The following is a 23306-nucleotide window of genomic DNA, read 5'->3' as shown; positions in this document are numbered from 1 at the left end:
CATTTCCTAGTATGAACATAAATAACATTTCATAGTATGAAATGTCATTTTAGTCTACCGAATAAAAAATAGACTTTAAGTCAAGGTCACTTTTTCAAGGATAATTTTTCCAGACGCATAAAATGGGTTAGTCATAGGAAATTTTACAACCAGTCAATGAAAAATGTGGGATATCTCACTAATTTGTCAACTCAACCGACATAGTGTCCCATCGTGCCCAGCAGGAAAGCATTTATTTTTAACTATGGTGAGTAAACTAGAGGATTAGTGCATTCCGCTCAGTCCGCGAGCGGCGCGCGCGCTGGCAGTATCCTGAGGCCTTAGTCTCAGTTTAAGAAAAAAATCGCGTTCCCTTTACTTAGTTGAAAATACTGGCCAGTGATAGTCGCATGTGTCTTACCTTTACCTGGGGCTTATAAAGGTTGGATTCATGTCCGTATGCCTTTACTTTGTTGAAAATATTGGCCAGTTGTTGAAACTTTTGTGAATTTGGATTTCGAATGTGACGGTTTGTGTTGTTTGTGTTTATGGATATGCACTGGATGTATTTAAGTATGTCTGTTTTGGTTTTGTTTAATAGTATTGGGGTATTTTATTATTATTATTCAATATTGGTAAGTAATTCCTGGTGATAGGTGAGCAGATATAAATCTACAATGTACAAGATTGCCTATCTTAAATCACGTGTAGGTAAAAGTAAATCAATGAAATACTCAGAAAATATAAAATAACAAAAATAAAACAAGTTATTTTTTATATTAGACATATATTTAAAACTTGCATAATCTGAAAGGCCGGCAACGCACTTGCACCCACTATGGTGTTGCAGGTATCCGTGAGCGATGGTAGTTGCTTACCTATTTGCCTCCTATATGATAAAAAATGTTTTAAGCGAAAAAAGCGTTCAAAAACTGTAAGACCTTCCATAAAACTATATATTCCTAGCCTAAATTAATCCATATTTTTACCATTTATGTAACCGTTATTTAAGAAATTATTAAGTATATAAAAGCAGTAAGTGCCACATTTTTATTAGAATTATAACAAATCCTACGCTTCATTCAAATGTGTAATCCTCTTAACTTAATGGATGTAGCCACTTAATGTAACTTAACGTAACTGAATTAGTAATATTTTTTTCACCACATTTAGCCCGTGGCGATGTCATAATATAAGTTTGAATTGGCTTCCTATCCTATAATGAATGCGTATGCGCATGCATTACAAGGACGCAGGCGACGCGATTCGCGAACAAGCAAGGTCTAATAGCCCGTAATGACGCGGTCTCACGCATAGGGGACTACCTGGCTAAATTCGATACTTCCTCTCGTGTTTTTGCTTTCCAGCTGCGAACGTAGTGTAAATTTTTGTGACAAAGTACAGACTACTCAAATCGTCATCACCATCTCCTAGCCGTTTTCGGCCACTGCGACTGCTTTCTACTGCTAAGAGTGTCGCTGGTGCGCTATCAGGTGGCTAACGTAGACAATATTTACAGCAAATGAGCGGCCACACTCGTTGCAGGTTAGCAGGTGGCCACAGGTGGTCTGGTTTTTAGCTCGTCACGCTTAGCGTCGAGTTCTCAAATAATGCCTGCATGTAGAGGTATCATCATCATCATCATCTCAGCCATAAGACGTCCACTGCTGAACATAGGCCTCCCCCTTAAGGGGGGTGAATGCCATAATCGCCACGCTTGGCAGGCGGGTTGGCGATCGCAGTCGAGTACACCGAATTTGAGGGACGCTGCTGCCCGTCCACCGGTGGTCTTGGACGTGGTTTAAGGACATACCCGGGTCCGTAGTCCGGGTCCGGGTCAATGTAGAGGTATGGTCTCCTGCAAAAATATCTTGCGCTGTGTGCAATAATATCTTGCGCTTGGCAGCATTACTGCAGAGCGACATTACTGCCGACTGCAATACTGCCATGAATGCCAAAATCGATGTTACTTTGTCGATGTTGCAAATTTTGTCACAAGTCTATCTTAGTTGATTTAAAGTGTATTTATCCTTACGTGTCTTATCATGTAAACAAACGTGACGTCAGTATCATTCAATACAACAATACGATTCATAGACAATCTACCTAGACATCGTAATGTCCATTCTCCATACTCCAAGAGCTTGGCATCAAGCAGCGTCTGTCCTCCATCGTTCAAGCTCGCATCCTCACTTTCTTTGGACACGTTTCTCGACGTGGTGATGTTTCCATAGAGCGACTAGTGGTGCAGGGCAAAGTAGAAGGTACCGAGGAAGGTCGCCCATGAGGTGGACGGACCAAATAAAGGCAGCAATGGACGGCCCTTTGCACGAATGCGCTAAACGCGCACCCCTCAGGGAGGAGTGGAGGCGAGCCGTCAAACGTGTCACAAAGGGAGACTTCCAATGATGACCACGACCGCTCTGTCAAGAGTGACCCGATCACGAAGAAGAATCGTAATGTCAGATGTTTTGAGGTGATCCGTTCGTTACTGCGATTTTTCGGTAGTTATTTGGTTGATATACTTTGTTAGTTTCTTTAAGTATTCTATAAGTAATTCCAGAGAAAAGTGTGATAATGTCTTACAGAAGTGTTTGTTTATATGATAGGACAAGTAATAATAAATAAGTACCTACACTTTATCTAGGCGTAGTTTTGATAGGTGTAATACACTAGATAGACATGCACACTGCATCCTCTATTAAGCGTTTAACATATCTGAACTGTGTGTCACTGAGTGGGTGTGTATATTAAACGAGCACTAGAATATGACCGTGTTACAGTATTACACCGATCCATTGCGGCCTTGACATTGCAGTAGGAACTTACTGCTGTTTATTGGAATATTACCAAAAACAATTGTTTAAAGTAGGCACATTTTGCGGTAGGTAGAGGTACTTAATTGACATATCAAACTTTAAATCACTCGCATGCAATAGGCACTTTGTGCGGGCCAGCTGATAAATAAAGATCTATATTTTTCGCTCTTAAAACTGTAATTGGAGAAAACTGCCATTTCCCTCAAAAATTTAAAAAATGTAGGCGCGAAGTGTTCCCGTTGAAAATTTATATATCGCGCCTCTTTCTACAGACATTGTTGTTTGACCGGCTATAAATGGAAATTGTTAGAGAGATTAAACAATGCATGAATAAGTGAGGTTAGAGTAAAATAACGATATCCCAACGCACCTCTAAACGAATGATGGATGTTCTTTATTAATCCAATACAATATTTATCCCCTTGTCATTGGAGACAATTACCGCCTGCTGTGTTATGGGCATTGTAATTAATGTTTGTTCTTTCTGCGGGTCGATTATTAGATTTTTATGGTGTGGCATGTAGATTATTATGGCGGTTAATCAAATTAAATCAATGAGATAAAATAGTGACGAAGGATTTTATAAAGCACACAAAGGCCGTCATGAAATCTCTTCATAAGCATTTTAATGTATTAGTTACTTAGATTAGAAAGAAAAAGACACAGTATTTTACACAAAAGGATAAAACAAAGGCTTCTACTAAAATATCGTTAAATGAACATTAGAACAGAAAGAAAGAAAAATAATATAATATTAATAAATAAATAAAACAATGTAGCAAAAAAAAAGAAAGAAGATTAATTTATTATTTTAAAGAAAAAAATAAAAATATTATTATTCTATTAATTTGAGTGCTAGATAAAATAACCCTTAGTGAAACATAAGGCTCGGTCGTATTAAAGAAGGGGTATTGGTGATTGGAACACAATTAATTTCCACTAACATTCACAGTGTTAACAAGGATAGCTTCAGTAATGCAGCCGGCAGCATTACTGCAAACTCCATTACTGCTGCAAGCTGCAAATGTGAACAGGTATCGCTGTTGTGAAGCAGATTTTACCTAACCAGTGTTGTGCACAATAAAGTGATTACTATTACTAAGTACTACTACTAACGAACTCGGCACCGTCGACTGGACAGAAACGGCTTCGGACAGAGTAGCATGGCGGTCTTTAGTGTCGGAGGCCAAGATCCACTTCGGGACATTGAGCAGTAGTAGTAATACTGTTGCTGGTGTAAATATTCTGAAGCTCTGAACCTGAACGGTACCTTTATGAACACTTTAAAAGCATTTTAATAACTCCCACACCCCAAAAATGCCAGAAACGCGTTAAACGTAATTTTTATCTCAATTTCCCATGAATTATAAAACACCATTTAGCTCACAGGAAGCTAAACGTATTTATCTAATTGAGTCCGTTTCCTGCGTTCATTTTATGGCTCTTCATTTAGTCTGTTTTAGTTTTATTTTAGTTCCGGTTTTAAGAGTTGATTTGCTTATTAGGCTAAATTCTTCGGCCATCCTACCGGCACACTAGGCCTTCTCGTGTGTTTGGTTGCTAGTTTTTTAACATTTCCTCATCTGTATAATTCATACCAAACTAATCTTCTTTTATTTATTAGCTTTAACATTTTCAGATGAAAACTTTTTTCCTAACGTTTTCTACATACCTAAATAGAATCAGTGGGAAATAAACGAGCTCCTATAATTCCGCATTTTGGTGCACATCATTGCACCGTTTTTGAAAAGAAAAACTACTATTTTTCGGAGAAAAAAAATATCGATTTGACAGCTGTTATAGTAAACGGAGAACGGACGCACATTACGTCACCTGGCGTTGTAAAATGTCAAAATTCTCCGAGTCTTATACCTTCAAACGAGCAAAGGATGACTCACGTTAGACCGGGCCGTGTCCGACCCGAAGATACCGGCGCAACGTTTTCTATGGAACGCATCACGTGATCGCCTGTCATGTCATAGAGAAGTAAGCGCCGGAAGCTCCGGCCCGGACACGGCCCGGTCTAACGTGAATCATCCTCAATTCTTGTATTTATATATTTCGAGGATCTCGGAATAGGCTCTAACGATTTCTATGAAGGTTTTCGGGGGCGAAAAATAGATTTAGCTAGGACATATCCCTGCGAAATCGTGCATTTTTTAGTTTTTATATTTATGTTTTCCGAGCAATAATGCTCATGTGTAACCATTATTTGTCTAAATATCGGTCGCACAGGTATAAAAAAGATGCCATTCGGTAGGTAGGGTACTTCATTATTTTTTTTAGTAGGTACGTTTCACTTATAACAAACTTTTATAATTATAAATAGCCACGCCAAACGGCACTGTGACACTGACATGGTGCTACGCGTTTTAATTGCGTTGGCGCCCGGCTTATTTGATTAGTTCCAAGAAATGTTTGTAGTTTCAAAGGGATTAAAGTATGATTGGCAGTGTGACATGTTGTATGTAGGTGAGTAGGTTTTATTTATTTATCTAAAATGTATGCACATAACTACATTTTCGTACTAAGCTGAGATAATCTGATAGCGATATAATTTTTTTTTATATTAATAGTATTAATGCACAAATAAAGAAAAAAATACAAATAGCATACCTACTAAAGGCCAAAAGGTATTCTACTATTCTCACCCGTCAACTATAGGTCAAATAAATACCTTTTTTTGAATTCATTTATTCAGGTAAAATAATTACACCGTTAAGTACAATAAATGCGAAAAAATGTAGAAACCAGTTTGATTTATGCCTACGTCTTTTGAACAGTGGTTGCCCGACACATTCTTTGTTTTAGTAGGTACTAGAGTAGTATAGTTAACTCTAACGATATTTAAGTAGCAAAGTGTAGGAATTACATAGCAAACATCATAATTCATACCTAGTGATTCGACGTTTATGGTATCACTTCCACACAAGTTTGCAGAGTTAGATAGGTCCGATTATTACTTATTAATAATTAATTATTACTGATTTATACCAGGGGTACAGACCTCTAGTGTAAATTTCATTCGATAGCGTGACGTGACATTTTGAGTTTCCAAAACGCCCGGGTATTCAAAATCCTATACAAAATGAGACTTAACGCAAACGCGTACGTCTCTCACCATCGAATGAAATTTACACTAGCACGGCTACCATCAGTTTGGCATTGACATAAACGCTATCGTGAACGTAATTTACTTTCTATAGGTATTTACCGTTTACTCGTACTAATTAAATAATAATTCTTGCTCTTTTTTTTAGTATACTTAGATAGGGACAGTATCGTTTGGAGTGGAGTAAAGTTAGGCACATAAGACCGCAAAGAAACATAAAAACGTGACATACGGCACGTTTATTCACTGAAAGTGAGTGAATAATACTCTGCCAACTGATGGTAGAGGCATAGGAGTTCTGTACAGTCGCCATCATATATATCGGAGCGGCCAAGGTGCTCATAAATATCTGAGCACGCCTCTATTGTCAAGGCGTTAGAGTTCGTGTTCAGATATTGTGAACACCTTGGCCGCTCCGATATATCTGACGGCGACTGTACATTTGTCAAGAACAAAACATCAACAATGACCCAAGCCACAGCGCGTATAATTGAGCGCGTATACTTTGTTTCCGTTTCAAGCCGCACTCATTCTCGGGAAATATTTAAATAGACGGCGCCACCGGAATTAGATTGTGGTATGTGTCATGGCGAAGTTAGAATTCAATTCTAGTTGAGTCATTGGTTAAACAGTTATTTTTATAACTCGCCTAGAATTCCGTAACGTCCGATGTGAACATCCGAGAAAATGACATTTTAACATAACGATTATAATCGACACATTCCCTTTCCTATCCTCCTAAGGCCCAAGGTCCTACCTATAGTACTTATTCAGTTCGATGAAATTTAAATCATATTCAATTGGAACAGAGTCGCATTTGTTTTGTTTCGTATAATTTTCAAACAAAACCAAAATCAACTCTATTCCATGCACTAAGGGTTCAAATTTCAGTGGCAAATTCTGGATTTTTCTTTTGTATGGCTGGGCCTTAGGAGGCTATAAGCTGACACCTTATATATGTATGTGTCGCAGTAAGATAGATAAAGCCGTTATATAGTTATAACCCTAGGGATATAATTATATGTCGTAACATAGTTATAGGAAAGTGATTCATTACTATCTTACTAGGAATATAACTATAATACGTCTTTAGTTTAGTGATATAGTTATATTACTGGATTAAGTTTAGTGAAATAATTGTAGGTACCTAGGAGTACGGCGGTGCGGCGGAGGTATAGTTATATCCCTAGGGATATAGTTGTAACTATACTGTAACTTCTAAAATAAGAGAATGATAAAACTAATAAAAATATATGATATACATTACCATAGAAAGTTCCACCGAAAATTGGTTTGAACGAGATCTAGTAAGTAGTTTTTTTTTTTTATATTCATAAATTGTAAACCGCAATTTTATTATGTTACTTGCTGCTACGGAACCCTTCATGGGCGAGTCCGACTCGCACTTGGCCGCTTTTTTATTTAAGTATGATAAAATAAAGTATGGTAAAACTAAGTATTTCACATAGTAAGCAGTTGCAATATGATTTATGAATCATACGACTAAAAGTGACATTTAGTGTTCATTTCATACTTTGTATTAGCGATCAATAAATATCTGCGATCAAAAATAGAATTTACGTCTCTTTCGCACTTTAACGCAGTGAAAGAGACGAATGCACCCCCTGATCTTTCTGAGAATTAAAATAGATGACACTAATTAGACCGGTCATAAAAAGTTCACTTTGAACTTTAATACTAAAGCAATAAGGTTCTTTATTATTGTAAAAAGATAAGGTTAATTTTATTCTGCTTATTTTTAACTGAATTTATTTGAGTATTTTAAAACTAAGCTTCTGTTGAAACCTTCTTTCAAGTCAAAGCAAGTTAGTGAATGTCAAATTAAATGTAAACAAGCCATTTATTTTAATAAGTAGAAGTTATTTTTATGCTCAGTAAAACTGACGAAAAAATTCAATTAAGTAGGTTTTTTATGATAAAAGATGATTAAAAGTAAACTAAGCTCGTAATAGTTTTGGTGATATTTTTCTCTCTCAATAAGCTATATTACATTAATACTACAATTAAATATTTTCTTGTCTTTTAACAACCGTCTCAAAAGAAAGAAAATACAAATCAGTTTGGCAACAAAGCTGTTGAAAAAAACCTGTCCGCACCTAGTTTTGGCCTGAGTTTCTCATATATCAACACAAATCCTAAAATACCAGGCACTACAAAATTTATTTCAAGCCATTACCATCCATCATAACAGCATTCTTCACCCTTGTCATTCCTCACTCCATTTATATTTCTAACATTAGTTTTAGTTCAATAGTTTTTATAATTAGTAAGACCATAACTCAAACAATGTGCTTCAAATCATACACGGCAGGGGAAAGTGCTACCGACCGGACCAAATCATCTTTGGTTTACGAAATGTCACTAAGATCAAAGAAGTTTCCATCAAACGCCATCATAACAAACTACAATGTTATATTTGCTTCCAATTTGGCCTTTTCTTCATCAACATTGAGTTTCATTTCGTTTGTTTCATCTGTAAACTCCGAAATCTTGAGCAATTTCATACATGCATCTATCGTTACTCTTTCTACTTTGAGTTTAAGGTTGATTTTTCCGTGATTTAAAAGAAATACATTTGGAATTGTACAGGGTGTCAAGATTTATGGCAGCTTTTTTTAACACGATGACAAACTTAGAATCGGCTTCAAATGTTTTTACTAACGACGCGTTGTAGGGATCCCCTGACGTTTGTGACGTTTCCTTTATATTTTAGCCCCTAAATTCCTTTTCTTACGTCACAATTGTTTGTTCCTTGCCTCTTGTATCGTCATTTCCTTCTTGAGTTCTTTTGTTACATGATCTTTGCGGGATAAAGGTTTTTCTTGACTTTGTGCGTGGATTTTTTTAGCGGACGGCAGCGGATGGAAATCTGTTTTATGTGCAATGTAAAGGACAAGTGGTTTTAAAATGGAGTAAGACTTAATATAGCCTTGTGTTGGACCTCAAATGTGTGATATGTATTAAGGTATAATTATCCCTATCACACAAGTATAGCCTGTCCGATTTTCAAGATCAAGTTCGCCATACTTTTACTATGGCGTACTTGATCTTAGAAAAATGAACGGATTATACAGGATGTTACTGACCATGGGGCTTTAAATTCAGGGCTCGATTCTACTCGCTAAACTGAGCTACTTTTATTATGGCACCAACCCCGAAATCCCGAAATTTTTTTTTACTTTTTCATACATTTTGGCTGATCAGATGTCGACGTTTTCTATGGAAAAGCCAAAAAAAATTCCCCGATTTTAGGGTTGGTCCCATAGTAAAAGTTACTCAGTTTAACGAGTAGAATCAAACCGTGGAATTAAAGCCCCATGGTCAGACACATACTGTATTATCTATACTTTATTTTTGAGTGCAACTAACCACAGCGCATTCATAACTATAAAGAGCTGATTTGCATCGCATGCGAGTTCTCGCGTCGTCTAAATGAGCCCTTTAATCGTGATTTCATTCAATAAGATTGTTTTAACAATAAGTACCAATTCATTATTGTTTATATCAGTGTTAGACCTATGACGACCGGATAAGTAACGTAATATAAGCTGTCAAGTTAATAAGGTAAAGGTACAGTCAGCAATACATTGATATCCGTTCATTCAGTCAAGTACCTACGAAAGAATTGCTGCGAAATATTTTGGTAGTACTTAGATAAACAATGTCAGGTATAATAAACTTCGCAAAAATAATTGAGTACTAGAAATACCTTAATAATAATATTATACCTAAATATCACTCAAGGATTTTTCTGCTCCAGGGGTAATCGGTTCTATAAAAATTATGCAACTCTCATATCTAATTCGATCTTACGGAGAACTTCAGACAGAGCAAACTCTCTTAATAAAAAGTAACTTCATTCTAATATTTTTTTCCTAATGACGCGGTTGTAAGATAGTATGGCTGGTAATTTAAGAAGAGTTCCGTGAACAAAGTTTTGTACGGAACACTAAAAATTGCATTCCGCCCATAGACTTGGTATTTCAGGACCGATACGACCTTTAAAACTTCATGAACACAGATGGATCTAGTCCCACAGGAAGCTCAGTTGTGGATAGGTACTAGACGACGACATATATGAATTAAAAAAAGTTATAGCTGACTTTACTTGAATACCCATTCCGTGTCGTGCCTAGTCATTTAACCGTCGCGTCAACCATTGTTAGTCAACTGGGGCCTATTTTTCAAACGTTGTACCAAAATTGGTGTCGAGAATCCTTTTCAAATGCTAATTCCTTTTGGCAATTGTGTAACAAATCAGGTCAAGTCTCGTAGTTGTGTATATTTTTGCTTGTAAATAAGATATTTATAAAAGAGCTGAAGGGTTTTAAGTGAAATGTTGTAATGCCAAGGCATTGTTTGAGTTCTCGCTTGGAAATATGAAAAAGCGACATCTAGGGTAACACCGATATTTTTTCAAGTACTTATTAGTACATTATTGTCGAGGCTCGGAAGTAGCTACTTGCAGGCTGAGGATTCGTTTTAAACGGACGACCTTGGGAGTCCGTTTAATTGAATCCGAAGCCAGCAAGTAAGCCTTCCAGCCGAGTCATATATAGTGCTTTTCTCAAAAATGGTGCAAGAAATATAAATATCATACAAATATTTTACAAAAGCAACGTTGTTACGTATATATTTTCACAGAAGAAAGCCCTTGCCGCCTTTTTATTTTTTTAATAAAAATATAGAAGTGTATTTTTCTGCCGAAAATACGCCAACCTATTTGAGACAAAATAGTCGCGGTACTATACTAATCATCTGTTTGGCTGTTTAAAGCGCATGTGCCTTCAATTGATATGGCCATTTCAACTTTTAAAAAGTTTGGAACTCGACAAATAATGGAATTTGTATGGAACATTGCGGTCCCAAAATCGAGACTGCAATGTATTTAACTTTTTAATTCTTGACTGACCATAAACTAAACGCTTCGCGACCTATTTTTTAGCCGGCAAGGTCGACTTTGCCGTCCATTTTTGAGAAAAATTACTTTATTTATTTATTATCTCAATATGTATGTATGTATGTATGTATAGTTCTAAGTGAGAGCGTTTTAGGAGGTAGGTGCACATCTCTTGAACTGTATAACTTAGCATTAACTATCATGTACTTACTTTTGTTGTTTCTCCAATAAAGAAAATAAATAAATAAATAATAAATTATCTTACAACCATCGTTATTGGTAAGAGCGTCGCGTGCCCATCTCAATTTGTCCAACTATGATTTATATCGCGTAGCTATGCACAAAAGAAGGACACGACGCGATAAGTGTCGCCTCAATTACGGACAATCATCTCGCATAACTGCGGATTATGTGCACTTAACCCCTTAAACGCTATGCGTTGATAAAATAAATATGTCCTAGACGCCATTCACCATAAGGGTTAAAGGTTGTTCTTAAGCTGTTAAATGTTTACCTTAACTTATTTAGAAGAGATTTATGTACATGGTCGTTCACTAAGCTCTATTGACATCTAGATACTAAAATGACAATTCAATTTTACCAATTTGCTGCCCAATGTAAGAATTATGTACTTACTAAAAATGACAGATCGGTCGGCCAAATTGAAGCAGCCTACTGTCATTTAAATTAGTATATTGTTATGGGTCCTTATAAAAAAAAGATATGACTGTGGTCAGACTCAACTCCGTCAAATTTGTCATATATATTTAGTATGATTTTGGGCGTTTTCAAAAATAAATATCGAAAACCCGATTCTCACAGATCCCGGTGTTTTTGGGTTCTTTCAACTCAGAATCACTAGCATATTCAATTCTGATGACAAAATAAAATGTCCCAAAAATTTGTATGAAAATTGTACATTGTGGAATGTACGTCACGCACATACAAGTGAAAAATTGTTTCATACTAAAACGTGACGTAATGGAATGGACATTTTGGGACATCTCTTTTTAATGGTGGGATGGAGAATGCTGTCGATTCTGAGTAGAACGAGCCCAAGAACGTCCAGATGTGAAAGAATCAGGTTTTCAATATTTATTCGCCCTATGGAAAACGAAAACGCCCTTTTACGGAGTTAATAAATCAGGGGAATGGGCCTTATGGTTTGATTAATCCTAAGGATAGTAAATTAAACGGTATGTCGTTTAGATTCCAGACAGTTAAAGTTATCGTACATCGGTTGTTATCTTTTCTTGTAAATCGTTATTCTCTAGTTTATAATGGCCAATGTGTAGCAGCGGCATTCGTTTGTTATTTACACTATTGCACAATATAGGAAAGAAACCGGACAAGTGCGAGTCGGACTCGCCCACCGAGGGTTCCGTAAATTTTAGTATTTGTTACAACAGAAGTACATCATCTGTGAGAATGTCTACTATCTAGTAGCTATCACGGTTCGTGAGATAGAGCCTGGTAACAGACAGACAGACGGATAGACAAACAAACGGACAGACGGGCAGTGGGGTCTAAGTAATAGGGTCCTAGTTTTACCCTTTGGGTACGGAACCCTAAAAATGGTTGTGTTTGGTTGTCTAAACAGAAATGTAGGTGATAGGTGAATAGGTGATAGGTGAATTAAATAGGTGAATAGGTGAATTAAATAGGTGAATAGGTGATAGGTGAATAGGTGATAGGTGAAGAAGTGTTAGGTGAATAGGTGATATGTGAATAGGTGATAGGTGAATAGGTGGTAGGTGAATAGGTGATAGGTGATAGGTGATAGGTGATAGGTGATAGGTGATAGGTGAATAGGTGATAGGTGAATAGGTGATAGGTGAATAGGTGATAGGTGAATAGGTAATAGGTGAATAATTTATTGGTGTGAGCACGGATATTTTGTTCCTGAGTTATGGTGTATGGGTGTTCATAATTATGTATTAAATAATATCGTACTTAGATACCAAGAGAAATACTGTGATGTTTTGAAGGTTTTTCTAAGACATACGGCTCGATTCGGTAAATGAATTAGAGATTCACTAGATATAAAATAGTAAAAATATGTGACGTTCCACGGCAAAAGGTACCTTATGGTGGCTGGCGCTTACATCGCATAGCGCCGCAATATGGAGCGGCGTTAATAATAGCGTAAGCGCCAACCGCCATAAGGTACCTTTTCCGTGGGACGTCACATATCGTATCTAGTTAATCTCTAAGTAATTCTTTTCCCGAATCGCGCCGATACCCACAGTTATTTATTTGTTGTGCATTTTCATGAGGGGGTTTCATTGGCGGGACCTTGCTCAGCACATAGATTGGAAAGAGAGAGAATAAAAAAAATTGTTTTATTAATCATGGAAAAATAATTCATGGCAGTTTATCAAACACACGGTGCTCTGATTTATATTAAATTGGCATCATATTGTTTAGCGCTGAATGAATCTTAGTAACGTTTAGCGAAAATCAATATTTCCTAATTATGAACAGAAATATGTCTTTGATGTAATTATTCTGAAACTAATTTGGAATTCCAACAGAATGTAACATAATTTATATTAATAAAGCTTTTGTTAGGTACTACTATTTTTTTGTAATTAGGAGTTCTGGATAAAAGTATTTAAGGTAAGTCAAGCGTAGCGAAATTAATTAGATTTATACCTTTGATACAATTTTGCTTCGTAAAGAACATTTTTTTAAATCTCTGGGGTCTGGATTTTAAATTACAAAGCATTTTTTACTAAGACGACCGTGTATCGGGTGCAAAGGTGCCCATCACACTTGTCGCGTTACCGTGCGGCGATGACCAACCTTTGCACAACGTACGAACCTTTTACCTTCTGAGATCCATTTATTTTGTTTTTGAATTTGGAACCCTTAGTAACTCTCTAAATGTTCAAAATAGATTGTAGAATATGTATAGTCTACCACTCTACCACCACTACCACTCCCACCTCTCCACCAACACTACCACTTTTCGACTCTATCAATCAGATGATAGGGTCGAAAAGTGGTAGACCACTTTCTTGGCTCACCGTACTAAAATTTGTACGCAGCCCGTACGCAGCTTCTTAGGAGGTTAAGCTTTAGCATACATTATTGTTAGAATACAATACGGATGGTTAGCAAAAATCGGATAACATATTCTGGAAGTGTAATATCTGCTGAATTTATAATCTGTTGTTACATTGTCGTTCTTTTGTTTGTGTAAATATCCTCTCGACAAACAGCAGCGCTTAGATTTCAACCAATTAGCAACCGTCAAGTTGCGAGGATGGCACACACGGACATAGATGAATAGAAGAACCATTATTGTTGTTATAGTAGACACTTAGAACGAAGAATTTCGTACATTGACAGGTCGTTTCCTATCTCTATCGCATAGTTAAGTATATTTTCATATTTCATGCTCTGAAAGTGGGTCGTTGTTGTTCTAAAAGGTGCGCAGAAAGTGATACGTTTATGCTCTAGTGCAGAAAAGTGGTGTACTCCTCTGCGTCCCCGTTTCACGAACAACTGGGTGGAAACAAAATGGAAAAATAGTGTCTTTATTTCCTCGCCTGGAACAATTGGTAATTGTTTAATTTTACTAATCCCACGTTGATTCTTTTTTTATAAAAAATTATGTAAGTGAATTGTTAAAAACAAATTAACTTGATCTTTTTTCGTTGAATTCTATTTACTCGATTTCAAAAGGCGGGAACCAAAAGGAATACACCAAAAATATTTTTTAAACCTTACACTTGCGTAAATGAGCAAAGGCAGAATCTTATACAGCCACAGTTAAACGTTTGTACGATATTAAATTGATTTTTAAAGTTATTTAGCACTATAATATTCATGAAAATAAAATACAAGATAAAAATTACTTATATTATTAATTAAATTGTTATTTCATATTTAAAATACTTTTATTATGTTATTACGTTGTGCGGCGCACCAAGGTCGCGGTGCGGTCCGGTAGTCTATTGCGGCTTTTAGAACGAAAAAGTATAAAATTAAAAAGTAAGAGGCAATCCCGCTAATTTTCATACTATAATGAACAAATCATTTTAAAATTACTGCAGTTTGTTAAAAAATGTGTGTTTTCGTAAATATTGCAATCTAAATGATTTTCGCTAGGGGTTATTAATCTTCACACATGTAAAGTCTCTGATTGCAAGTAAGTCCTAAGGAAAATAAATCATGGCCGTAGATTTATTAGGTACTTCCATTACTGGTTTTGCGAAATTTCCTTGTCTTGTTTGGTTTCCTCGCATTCGATATGAAAAGTAGAGTGTTTAACTCGGGTGAAAGGCACCATTTCTGTCTCGGACTATTGGCGCTCTCACTGCGTTCGAGCGCCAAACTACCTCGACAGAAATGGGTGCCTTTCAACCCTTGGTTAACAATCTACTATTGCTGTCCCGCCGATGATGCCGCGGTCAACATAATATACGACGCAATTCGAGAAATGAATTAGAGATGCACTAGATATGAAATAGTAAAGATATGTGACGTTCCACGGCAAAAGGTACCTTATGGCAGCTGGCGCTTACGCTATTATTAACGCCGCTCCAATATTCAGCCGGGGAAATGGTACCTTTTACTGTGGAACGTCACATATCTTTACTATTTCATATCTAATGGATCTCTAGGTAATCCATTTCCCGAAACGCGCCGATAATCATGCGCGTGCGATAAAGAAAGAAAATGGTGTGTCAATGTACGAAATTCTTTACTAAATCGACTGGTTTCCCTACAGGATAATTTTGTAATGTATGACCGCTTTCTGAGAGGTGAATATGTGGGTCAAACTTAACAACTTTTACTATGGGGCCAACCTTAAAAACCGGGCAAGTGCGAGTCGGACTCGCGCGCGAAAGGTTCCGTACAATAATGCAAAAAAAAAGGAAAAAAAAGCAAAAAAAAAACGGTCACCCATCCAAGTACTGACCACTCCCGACGTTGCTTAACTTTGGTCAAAAATCACGTTTGTTGTATGGGAGCCCAATTTAAATCTTTATTTTATTCTGTTTTTAGTATTTGTTGTTATAGCGGCAACAGAAATACATCATCTGTGAAAATTTCAACTGTCTAGCTATCACGGTTCGTGAGATACAGCCTGGTGACAGACGGACGGACGGACGGACGGACGGACAGCGAAGTCTTAGTAATAGGGTCCCGTTTTACCCTTTGGGTACGGAACCCTAAAAAGTTCTGCTGTCTAATACAGTCAATGTTTTCTATGGAACAGTAGGTTTTCCCGATTTTGTTCAAAAAGTGGTTCAGTATGACCTACATGTTACAGGCAGTTAACTGAAAACTGGCAAAAGTAACGGAAAATCGCTTATTGACAAAAACTGATTTTCCACTCGCACAGTGGCTTTGACCGCCGGCGTCATGAGCGGGACAGCAATATAATTATGTACGTACCATAGTGATAGGAGCAAGCGGGTCAATATACGAAATTCTTCATACTTAGCGTCCTTACTTTGAACATAAATACTTACTTAATTTGCTAGAAGCCTATCTGGGTCATTGTCTCAAGTCCCCTGTATATAAGGGCTAGCGCAGGCCACTCCAAGGGACGCAGCCATGCGGTAGAATGAGACAGCAATATCACTTGCTCCCTCTAACGCATAAATGCGTCCCTTGGAGTGGCCGGCGCTGGCCCATTGTGTACAGGGCCTTCAGAATATGTCTGCGGTGGCGTCTAATTTAATTGGCACGACCGTTTCATACATTTTGTATGGGCAGTGGGACACTCCTGACTTCGGTCGAACTCTGCTCCGCTCGGCTCAGCATTGCTCCGAGCAATTATTAGGGTTGGCACCACTTGACTTCCTTGTGCGTGCACGACCACAGATATGATAATCACTTGAATTTTGACAACCCTAAATAGCCGAAAGGGATACTGCCATATATTAGAAAGGGACAGCATGGTTCGACCCTGAATCGCTGTCAAACTTCGGGTTTGTAGGAAGTGTCCTTTCTGTACGGTAGTACTATTATTTCTTATGTGGTATGGGTCGCGGCAATTAGACCAAAGATATATTTTTGAGACCGATCTAGTAAACAATTTTCCTTAACACGCCAACAGAATGCACGTTCTCATGCACGCTCCACCCTGACGGCCGCAGTCACCGGGAACAGAAAATGGCGTCATACTTCAAGAATATTCATTTGTTCGCGAGTTAATTAAAAACAGTGTGCGCATCTCGTGCGAGCGCGGAGAAAGGTTGGGGTCGCACTGGTGTACAGAAAAGGCAATAAACTATCTAAGTATGACATGGAAATACAGTATGTATCTGAAAGAAAAGTACTTACTCAAACCCGTTAATGTTTAGGTCATACTAAGCAACTTTTACTACGGGACCACCCACGAAATCGCGAAAAAAAAATGACTCTCCCATAGGAAATTTCAACATCAGACGAGCAAAATGTATGAAATATCCAATTATTTTTCCGCGTTTTCGGGATTGGTCCCGTAGTACGAGTAAAAGTTGCTAAGTATGACCTAAACATTAACGGGTTTGAGTAATTGTTTTTCGATTAGATGGATACTGTGTTATGTTAAGAGTTATCTTACTTTATAGGGTTAGCTCCTGCACGCTCGCAGGTTCTTTAGTAAAAGATGATTCACGTTTGACCAGGCCGTGTCCGGGCCGGAGCTTCCGGCGCTTACTTTTCTATGACATGCCAGGCGACCACGTGATGATTGCCATTGAAAACGATGACACGGTCTAACGTAAGTCATACTTTATTCTTGTAGAAACTTCCACTAGCTTTTAATGCTATGGGTGTACAAATTCAAATTACTTACTAGAGAAAGGCCTCAAGATGGCTATTCATATTTTTGGCAACCGTTTAATGATCTCAAAAAACGCTATAATTTTTCAAAAACTGCTGGCTGAACCCATTGAATCTTACGTAGACATCTCAACTAGAGAGCATCATCGGCTAGGCCACGACATTGCGAGACTGGCGGCGGTAGCGGCGGCAACCATAGGTTGCCAGTGTTGCCACAGCGATCGGAACTTTCGTTGCCGCCGCCACCGCCGCTGGAGCTGGACGCGCAAAGCCGTGGCCGGGCCATAAAACATAAGGACCGTATAGGGGCTCGATTCGGATTATGAAATCACCACCATGATGTCTTTTAGACATCACCAAGATACGATGACGATATGTTTAAAGACTAACCTGTCAAATTTGACATTTGCGCGATTCTGGAGATACTCTTTAACGATTTTCACAGGATATGACTTAGAGATCTAATTCACATCTAATAGATATCTTACTCTATCTAACGTAAAAGTGACATTGGTTGCCCGAATTGCGCTGCAAAAGAGAACTAGTTGATATCTAAACTATAACGTATCTAGAATGGATCTAGAACGTGTCGTCTCTTGTGAATATCTTGAAGTTCGAATACAGCAGTAGGTTTGGTACCGGTAAGAAATGTAGCAATATGCACATGTGACATGTTTAAACAGCCCTCAGTCTACCCCCAACATTTACAACACGGGTAATTATATTGTCCTTTGTTACCGTGGACCATTCGGCTCGCAGCGTGTTTTGTTCTCTAAAACGGTAACAAGCAACGTACGTATTGTTGTTCACTCACTGCAGTAGGTCAGTAATGAACTTCAATAGTTTGATTGCTGGTGAATTCCGGACGGTATTTGACGTTTTGACTACTGAATATATTATAATGTACCATAGAGACTTATAAATCTCTGTTATAGTTGGTCAAACCAAATTTGCCAGTAAATAAGAACAAGTAAACTATAACTGCCGTGTCACGCGCATCTCATGTAACTTTAAAAGTTGAGTTTCGAGATAATTACGTTTAAAGTTTTAAAGATTCAAATGCTGTTATCGTTGACGGTTCTTCGTAATTTTTTAATTTTTTCTAATCTACAAGTAGGAAATATGGTCACAGATTGGGCCCTTTAATTTTTTCTCGCATAATTGAATAGTTTTCATTTTATTCGAATTAAATAATTTCGCATGATCAACTCTTCCATACTATAGTGGTCACACGAAGTCATGTAAGTCAAGTTATATGACATACGCGTGATCAAACGTGACACGTATTACTATACCAATATTGTTGTCGTATAAATCAAGCGCTCGGCCAGTTATGCCTAACTCCGGTAACTTAAGAAACGATGTTGATATTTTGGTTACGTAAGTCATACAACTCAATTTAACTGAGTTGTGCCTGACGCCATCGGCAAAAAAATTAAGTTACATGAGTTAGCCATATGCTTTTCTCAGTAAATAATGAAGATTTTCAAAATTTTCTTTTAGAAGATATATATTTAATGGTTTTTAAGACGATTTAGACTGGTTATCCGTAACTCATGTAACTCGAGTTAACGGAGTTTGGCGTGACACGGCAGATAAGTACTCATCCTTTTCTTTTGGGTGCTAGTACCTACTAGTGTAAGACAAAGATAATATGATTCTCTCTGCTTATGTTTGAAATGAGACAGTCCTTTGACAAACTATATAAAGTGACCTGAATTAGAACCGAACAATGCTGTAAAAAAGGTACAGTCGGCAATAAAATTAAGTAACTTTCAATTTTTTTTTAATTATTATAAAAGTCTTGGGGTCAATCCAGAGGCTTAATTAATTCTTAAGAGGCCAAATATCAATGACATTTAAAGCGAAAAGGGCTCGTTAATCGGGTCATTAGAGCAAACATCCCTTTGAATCTTTATTGGAGTGATAATTAAAATAATTAGTCGCTAAATGTCCGATGGGACTTCTACTCCAATGATCTTTTAATTAAAAAAAAAAACCGGTCAAGTGCGAGTCGGACTCGCACACGAAGGGTTCCGTACCATAAAGCAAAAAAAAACGGAAAAAATGCAAAAAGAAAACGGTCACCCATCCAAGTACTGACCACGCCCGACGTTGCTTAACTTTGGTCAAAAAATCACGTTTGCTGTATGGGGACTTAAATCTTTATTTTATTCTGTTTTTAGTATTTGTTGTTATAGCGGCAACAGAAATACATCATCTGTGAAAATTTCAACTGTCTAGCTATCACGGTTCGTGAGATACAGCCTGGTGAAAGACAGACGGACAGACGGACAGACGGACGGACGGACGGACGGACAGCGAAGTCTTAGTAATAGGGTCCCGTTTTACCCTTTGGGTACGGAACCCTAAAAAGTGCTCGCTGTTAATATTGATTGCCTTTTTTTAATAAGTATGTGTTTAAGGTATATTCCAAGTAGGTAGTTGCCAGTTCTCGGCATACAAATTCAGTCCCTGGAGCATTCCCTAGCTGTGTTTAGGCTTAAGTTATTTTCTGTTACGAGTATATTTAATCTGGTATGTCATAAAATTGAAACCCTTTAGACACCTTTCTTGTTAATAAGCTAATTCAATTATGATTAATGATTGAATTAGCTTAGGAACTATTTAGCTACAGATAGCTTAATATGAATTATGCTTAACATCTCATTTGCAACAAAAAGACACTAGTAACAACACGTCCTTTCCAAGATAATTCTTTCTCTTTAATTAATTAGCTCATGTAGGTAAAGACAATTTATACCGGGTGTGGCCTGTAACACGAGCAAATAATTAGAACATAGATTATACTCCTCAAACGGTGACACTTTTGTTCAACAACTTTTAAAAATTATGAAGTATTTAGGTTCCCTATTTTTCATACAAAATAAATATTATCTTCGATGGACGTCATCGCCACGCCATATCATTGTGATTGACATTGCATGTCACGCCTTAAACATAACAAAATTCGCGATACATTGCGTCTTAAAATAAACTTTGAAGTGTATTAAAAATCAAACCACAAGTTATTTTTAAAAGTCGCTGAACAAACGTTAGTCAGTATGAGGAGTACAGCCTACAATTAAATTTTTTGCTCATGTTACAGGCCATACCCGGTATAATAGAGGTCCGCATACGCATAGCCATTAGCTAGTGATTACTGTAGAGCTGGTAATTATTAATTAATTACTCAGTCAAAATATATTCAATAATGTTAATACTCAGAGAGAAAAATGAGGACTACGTTTGTATGAGAAAGGTATTTCTTTTCAGTATCAGTTTTAAGGGGTGACGATGACATGTACGTACATTAGGGTGGTTAAAAAAACTTTTTTTTATTTTCCGACGGGGCACCCCCTTATTTTGTGACATGCTGACAAAATACACCAAGTTTCGCAATTTTATCTCAACTACAAGGGGGTGCTCAACCACTTTGAAAATTATGTATGTTGTATGAAAACCAAAAAAAAAAACATGTCGGTATTTATTATTCAGAATTTTATATAAGTATCTGTTATTTTTATTTTTAACGTTTGTATCTGCCTTATAAATAAATAAGTAGTATCTGTTTTCACATTATTTGCACATGTGATTTATAAGTTTTTAAGTAGAAAAACATTATTCTTTCTATTTTTTATAATTTTTTAAATGTAAGATTTTTAGAATTTCACCTAAAAAAATCATAAAAAATAGAAATAAAAATGGTTTTTCACCAAATAAATAAAAACCAAATAAATCATTTACTTTGCTATCATAATTACTGTAATTGTAAATTTTATTTAGTTATTAATTTTAGTTATTAAGTAACATGTCCTGTATTGTATGCCCTAGCAGGGTGTCATGCACCTACGAAGACTAAATTGTAAGACCTATTGTACTGATGAGCATGAGAACAATGCGCCGTGTGCCTGCTATACTGCCACAATTCAAAATTTTTGATTTCTGGATTATTGCAGATTCGTATTCAAAATTGTTCAATTTACGACCTTATTTCGAGAGCCATAGCAAAAAAGGTCTTTAAGAGCCTTTTTCTCACAAGTGGCCTTATGCATTTGACCATAAATTGCCAGACAATTCCCTGCAATACAGCCACTTTTGAGTTGTGGCTATAAAGCACACGTTTTAAATGAAGCTTTTGAGTTGCGTCCTAGAAAATAATAATTAGCTGAGTTACACATATTATTATTATCGCGTACAGTGATCTTGTTCCTATCAAAGTTGATATAAGTTCAAAAACTAAAACCCGACTACTGCAAATCGCGCTCTAAAAAGTATGAAACAAGATAGAATTCTTATCTGAAGTTATCAAACGGGAAATATTATAAATGTTATAATTTTTTTAATAAAAAAATACAACGTAATAAAATGTATTACATTTTTGATATATTTACAGAGATATTCAAAGGATCGCCGTGCATGGTCGTATGCCACGATTATAAACTTTAAGGTAAAGTGGCATACGACCACAGCTATCCTCTGAATCTCTGTAAAAATATAAATAATGTAGTAAATTATACATATTACGTTGTATTTTTTTATTAAAAAAATTATAACATTTATAATATTTCCTGTTTGATAACTTCAGATAAGAGTTCTATCTTGTTTCATACTTTTAGAGCGCGATTTGCAGTAGTCGGCTTTTAGTTTTTGAACTTATTTTTTATTTAATTAATTTTGGGGTCATGATTTCGTTACTAACTACCTATTCGAAGTCACTTTATATTACTTTTCGAGGGCATCCCCAGTACAGAAATACACGCAGAGCGCCACATATATCGGGCTGCGCTATCCTTTGGCATGGAGGCGCTTTCGGCGCCCAGCTTTGGAACGTGTACAGTGCGCCTCCTACGTCGGGCTACGCCCGACTCTATTACTATGAGGGCGCCGAAGGCGCCCGGCTTTGGAACGCGTAGAGCGTGTCTTGTACGTCGGGCTACGCCTGACTCTTTTAGTATAAGGGCGCCAAAGGCGCCCGGCTTTGGAACGCGTAGAGCGAGCTTCGTACGTCGGGCTACGCCCGACTCTTTTAGTATGAGGGCGCCTTCGGCGCCCGGCTTTGGAACGCGTAGAGCGAGCTTCGTACGTCGGGCTACGCCCGACTCTTTTAGTATGAGGGCGCCTTCGGCGCCCGGCTTTGGAACGCGTACAGCGAGCTTCGTACGTCGGGCTACGCCCGACTCTTTTAGTATAAGAGCGCCCAAGGCGCCCGGCTTTGAACGCATACAGTGCGCCTCGTACGACGACGGGCTACACCCGACGCGTTGAGTATGAGGGCGCCGAAGGCGCCCGGCTTTGGAACACGTACAGCGTGCCCGCACGTCTTTTGTACGGCTGTTTCATGCATTTGCCCGGATTTTGTAAGCGTCCAGCGTGTCACGTATGTCGACACTTTTAGTATGAGAAAGTCGAAGTCGCCTGGCTTTGGACTGCTTGCAGCGCGCCACGTACGTCAGGCTACGCCCGACTCCTCTAGTATGAGGGCGCCGAAGGCGCCCGGCTTTGGAACGCGTACAGCGAGCTTCCTACGTCTCTTGTACGGCTGTTTCATACATTTTGGCTGATCTGGACTTCTATACCTATTCACGTTATAAAATATTGCAGGTCATTAAAAAAAACACTATGTTTATAGCGGCCAAACAAATTTATTTTGCAAATACCTTCTTGTATCGCCGTAGTCGGGTAATAC

The 23306-nt window shown here is 37.5% G+C and overlaps 1 protein-coding gene across 3 annotated transcripts in view; it reads left to right on the top strand.

The window, feature by feature from the left end:
* Positions 1–351: 351 nt before the first annotated feature.
* The window catches only part of LOC134673239 (nephrin-like), a 179513-nt gene continuing 156558 nt past the window's right edge, over positions 352–23306 (top strand). Inside the window, exon 1 of one of the 3 annotated variants that reach the window (XM_063531193.1) lies at positions 352–552. The gene's annotated coding sequence lies outside the window, so the exon portion shown is untranslated. The remainder of the gene's footprint in view (positions 553–23306) is intronic. The other 2 variants (XM_063531198.1, XM_063531191.1) reach the window with 2 other exon arrangements.

Source organism: Cydia fagiglandana, chromosome 18 (genome assembly GCF_963556715.1).
Source record: "Cydia fagiglandana chromosome 18, ilCydFagi1.1, whole genome shotgun sequence".
NCBI lineage: Eukaryota > Metazoa > Arthropoda > Insecta > Lepidoptera > Tortricidae > Cydia > Cydia fagiglandana.
This window is presented reverse-complemented; position numbering and strand designations above follow the sequence as displayed.